Consider the following 5496-nt stretch of genomic DNA (forward strand, 5'->3'; position numbering starts at 1 on the left):
GGTCCCCCGAGCCGAAGTGTAGGGGCGCCATCTCGGCTCTCTAAAGTCTCAACCTCCTGGGCTCAATCCATCCTACTGCTTCACCTCGGAAGTAGCTGCGAGCACAGGCACGCGCTGCCAGGCTCGCGAATTTTTTAATTTTTTGTAGAGACGGGGGTCTATGTTGCTCAGGCTGGTCTCGAACTCCTGGGCTCGAGCCGTCTGCCTGCCTCGGTCTCCCAACCCCGTCCACCTCCCTTTCGTAGCGCACCGTTGCTCACCAGATGGCTACCTTACAGCTCCCAGTGCAGTCTTGGGGAAACAGGGCCGATCGTTTCTTCATTTGCGGGTGGTTTTCTCTGGCATACTGAGCGATTACGGGTGCTCCTCGACTTGCAGTGGGGCTACCCTCCCCGCCAATAAGCTCTTCCTAAGTCAAAAATGCATCTAATACCCAATCTACCCATCGTAAAGTTGAAAAATGTGAAGTCGAGCTATCATCAGGGAGACTGTCCCTGTGGGATTGATGTCCGGAATCAGAGCTTCTTTCAGTATAGCTGCAGTGGGCGCTGATGGTATTGCACCACTAAAAGACTGTCGCTGCAAATCAGGAACATTCGTCCACTCCAGTCGGAGCTGGAGAGAAAAATCAGAGAAGAAGGAAACGTGTATGGAGAGAGTTGGAATCTTGCACGGGGGTGACTGGAGAAGACTCAGGGATAACGAGTAAGCATGCAGACGTCTAGGAAAGCTTGGCCAGGAGGAGAGACTACCAAGTGCCAGGACAGGAAGGAGGGCCATGCCTGGCATGGGCAGGAGGCAACCGGAAGCCGCATGGGTGCAGAGTGAGTGGAGGGGAGGCCAGGGGTTGGAGTCAAGGCAGGGAGGTAAGTGGAGGAGGATGGACGGTGGGCAGGCCATTTAGGGGACTTGAATTCTGAGTGAGATGGGCTCATGAACAGAAGAGGATCGTGATGGACTGGGGCTTTCACAGAGCCACCGTGGATGCTCTGCTGAGAATAGCCTGTGGGGAGCCCAAGAGAGGAAGCAGGGAGACCAATCAAGTGGCCAGCTGGGCTGACCAGGCATGGGGATGAGGATAGAGTGGTGAACGTGGGGTTGGATGGTGAGAACCAGTTAGATTTCAGAGAAAAGCACTTCGACAGCAGAGGCTCTGGGATTCGCTGATGGAAAAGATGTGGTGTGAGAGAATGCAGGGACTTAGGAATGACTGCTCTCGGGTGGTCTGAGCACCTGGAAGGATGGAGTTTCTGCAACAGAAGGGCTGCAAAAGGCACAGCTGGGTGGGGGAGGTGCAGCCCGACCAGAGGTTCGCTGTCAACACATAGCGCTGTTGCACAGACAAACCTGGAGCACGCAGGGAAGTCAGAGCCAGAGCATCAAGGTGAGAGCACTTAGAGTTTCAAGTCAGGAAACTGGGTGAGGTCACCCCAGGAGGGAGGACAGATGGGGGACAGGACCAAGGACAGAACCCTGAAGGGGTGAGGATGTGGAGGATGAGCGAGCAGCCTGCGAGGTGGGCTCCTGGAGAACCCACTCCAGGACCCATTGAAGACGGGAGGGAGTGGCTGCTCTGTGATGCTGTGTGATGAGTATACAGGATGGACCATTCGGTTGTAGTGACTGGGAGGCCATTACTGACTTGGATGGAGCAGTGACTATGGAATGACAAGTTTGCAGAGGGCTCTGGGGACAGTGGCAGGAGGGGAACTGGAGGCAGTGAATACCTACTTCTCTGTTGAGGAGAAGAGCAGAAAAATCGGGCTGTAATCTCCTTTTTAAAATGTAGATTTAGCCTATCTGCCCAGGAAGGCACTTGAAAAAGTGGGTTAATGACCAGATCCCTCTTATAAAAACCCGACAATTTATACATTTGGAAAAAGAGGAACTTTATTTCTTATACATGGTTACAGCCAGCAAGGTGGCCATCCCCCAGGCCAAGATGGGAGATGGCTCTTCGAAGGAGGAGGGATTAGGGCAGAAGCTCTACGCTGAACAGGTTGGCTAAACATACATAGTCAACAGGCTTTGGGAGGAGCTATGAATACTCAGGAAGGGCGTCCTGACACATGCGTATTGTGTAACACAGGACCCAATCTCACTCTGTGGGGCAGACTAAACCTTTGAATATATTACGACTGTAATCCCAGCACTTTGGGAGGCCGAGGCTGGCAGATAACCTGAGGTCAGGAGTTCGAGATCAGCCTGGTCAACATGGCGAAACCCCCTCTCTACTAAAAGTACAGAAATTAGCCAGGTGTGGTGGCATGTGTCTGTAGTCCTGGCTACTTGGGAGACTGAGGCAGGAGAATCCCTCGAACCTGGGAAGCGGAGGTTGCAGTGAGCTGAGACTGCGTCATTACAATCCAGCCTGGGCGACAGAGCATGACTCTGTCAATAAATAAATAAATAAATAAATAAATAAATAAATAACTTACGACTAGGCCCTGTACCTCCAGAGGTCTTTTCAGGACAGAAGGCATGCAGATGTGCAGCCTCTGTAAACCGACCAGAACCTGTCCCAGGTCAGCATTTTCTTGTGAGGAGAAAGTTACAGTCTTCTGTCCAATGAAAGCTGTAGTTACGGCTCCTGGAGCAGGACTGGGGGTCACTTAATGGCTGGTGGAGCTGCAGTTGCTTACTGTTGCTCATCTCGAGGCCAGTGCTTAGTTAGCTGCTGGAGGGAAGGCAACCCGACAGCAGTGGGAACGTCCTTTTCTCTGTAAGTGTGCCGTGTGTGGCTTCACCCTCCCCCAGCACAGCCTTAGGCCCTGTTTATAATTTGGCATCTTACTGCCACAGAGTCCATTCTGTCAGTCCTACGGTCTCTAGCTTAACGTTAACGCTGGTCTGTTGTGTCTAAACCACAAAAGGGAGGGGGTATCAGGCCTGTCTGACTTCCCATCCCCCATTATAGCCTCAGTGTTAAGGTTTTCCTGGGGTCCCCCTGGCCACAGGGGGGTTTGTTCAGCCAGTGGGGGACGTAGGATTTTATTTTTAGTTCATATGTAATTGCTTTAATGTGTATTAAATATGTCTTTTGAAGTGATGACAAGATAATTAGTTTTTGTTTAGAATATATTTTCTGGTTAATTAGCTACCATTAAACTGTAAAAACAAGATGTAGCCACAAAAGTAACATATTTCTGAGACTGGTGGGCTACCTTCCCTGCGTCCCACTGTGCATCAGCTGACCAGCAAGAGATTTTTAACTATTCTTCTGATGATGCTAAAAACTTAAAATATTTGGCTAAACCACAATTACTTTTGTGCCAACCTAATAATAGCTCAATGAATTTTTGTGTTTGGATTCTAATTGGTGTTTACAAGTTTCTGATTATTGACAGCAATTTTATTTTTTAAAATTCTCACAACTGAATTGAAAACGCCTGGTGTGTATTAGAATCTAGCCTGTTGTCATCATAGAAGGCAGTACTATTCAGTAACAAAAAGGCATGAGCTACTACTGATATGAACAGCAGTCCCAAATAGTCCCCAAAATATTATGAAAATGAAAGGAACCGGACACGGAGGCATGCAAGCTGCATGCGCCCCTTTGTTTTACCGTACTTAGTCTCATGTGTCAATATAGCGAGGGTATAGTATGTAGTTATTTCATCAAAACTAAGCCAAGCATTGCCACGAGCATGTTTTGTGGATGTGGTTAACACCCACAGTCAGTTGACTTTGAGAAAAGGAGATTACCCTTGATAATAATTTGAGTGAGCATCATCCAGTTAATCAAAGGCCTTCAGAACAAATACTGAGGTTTCTTGAAGAACAAATTCTGCCTCCAGCCTCCTGCATCAGCCCTTGCCTGGGCTTCTCGCCTGCTGGCCTGCCCTGCTTACCCTGTGCACCCTCTGTTTTTGGACTCGTCAGCCTCCACAATCGTGTGAGCAAGTTCCTGAAAATAAAGCTCATTCCATACACGGTTTCTCTGAAGAATCCTGAAGTTCAAGAACAGGCGAAACTGCGCTATAGGGATTTAAAAAATGGCGTGGGGCCTGGCGCAGTGGCTCACGCTTGTAATCCCTGAACTTTGGGAGGCTGAGGTGGGTAGATCACGAGGTCAGGAGTTTGAGACCAGCCTGGCCAACATGGTGAAACCCCGTCTCTACTAAAAATACAAAAATCAGCCAGGCGTGGTGGTGCATACCTGTAATCCCAGCTACTCAGGAGGCTGAGGCAGGAGAATCACTTGAACCCTAGAGTCGGAGGTTGCAGTGAGCCGCGATCGCGCCACTGCACTCCAGCCTGAGTGACAGAGCAAGACTCCATCTCAAAAAACAAAGAAAAAAGGCGTGAGGCACGAGGGTGGGGGGATTGACTGGAGAGAGCGGGAAGGAACTCCCTGGGTTGGTGGAAGCGTTCTGCGTTCTGATGGCGGCAGCTGTTACACAGCGTGTGTGGTTGTCAAGCCTCATTGAACTAGAAACTTAAAGTGGACCCATTTATTGTACGTGAATGATACCTCCATAAAATGGATGTTTTTTTAACGGATTGTTTTATTTTAATGGCTGATCTATGCAATCACAGAGGCCAGTATGTACAGACAAAGGGGGAGCTTTTATTGCTTGGTGTCTTCCTCCTTGGACAAAGTCATGAAGATCTCCTCCTTCTTGGCCTGCAGGTGCTCTTCACGGCGCTTGCGTGCTTCCTTGGTCTTAGACCTGCGGGCCTCAGCCTGGTCAGCCAGGAGCTTCTTGCGGGCCTTGTCTGCCATCAGCCTGTGGCTGCGTTCCATGAGAATCCGCTTGTTTGTGAACACATTCCCCTGCTCCTTCAGGTACGGGCTGTGAACCACGTGGTGTTCAATCTTCCTCGATTCCCGGTGTCTCCTGAGCAGCCAGCGCAGGATCCTCATTCTCCTCATCCACGTGACCGTCTTGGCATTCGGGCATTGGCTGTACCCTTTGGCTTACCAATGCCTATGTGCCTGCCCTTCCGGCGGGCCAAGGTGCTTTTCTGGCCTTGAGCCGGGAATGGACAGTCACTGGCTTGTGGATGATCAGCCCATCTTTGATCAGCTTCCGGATCTGCTGACGGGAGTTGGCATTGACGAGTTCATTGGTCTCCTTGGGGTCCAACCAGACCTCCTTCTTCCCACAGCGGAGGACACGAGCAGCGAGCCTCTTCTGAAGCCTGAGCATTCTCATGGCTGCGGCTGCAGCAGCGAAAGGAAGGAGCTCAAATGGGTTGTTTTAAAGTCTAACTTACCATACATTTTCTCCAAGTCTATAAAGGAATTTATATCTAAAGAGTCTGCAAATCACACTTACCCCAAATACCTTTATTTAAAAATATTTTTTATTTAATTTTCTTTCTTTCTTTTTTTCCGACGGAGTCTCACTCTGTCACCAGGCTGGAGTGCAATGGCGCAATCTCGGCTCACTGCAACCTCCGACTCCCTGGTTTAAGCAATTCTCCTGCCTCAACCTCTGGAGTAGCTGGGAACTACAGGTGCGTGCCACCACGCTCAGCTATTTTTTGTAT

At 49.7% G+C, this 5496-nt stretch overlaps 1 pseudogene across 1 annotated transcript; it reads right to left on the reverse strand.

The window, feature by feature from the left end:
• Nucleotides 1–4506: 4506 nt before the first annotated feature.
• LOC105540294 lies at nt 4507–5168 on the reverse strand (annotated as a pseudogene). Its single transcript, XR_001006180.1, has one exon. The product of XR_001006180.1 is annotated as a 60S ribosomal protein L19 pseudogene (transcript).
• Nucleotides 5169–5496: the final 328 nt, after the last annotated feature.

The sequence above is a fragment of the Mandrillus leucophaeus genome, unplaced genomic scaffold (assembly GCF_000951045.1).
Source record: "Mandrillus leucophaeus isolate KB7577 unplaced genomic scaffold, Mleu.le_1.0 Scaffold219, whole genome shotgun sequence".
Classification (NCBI taxonomy): Eukaryota; Metazoa; Chordata; class Mammalia; order Primates; family Cercopithecidae; genus Mandrillus; species Mandrillus leucophaeus.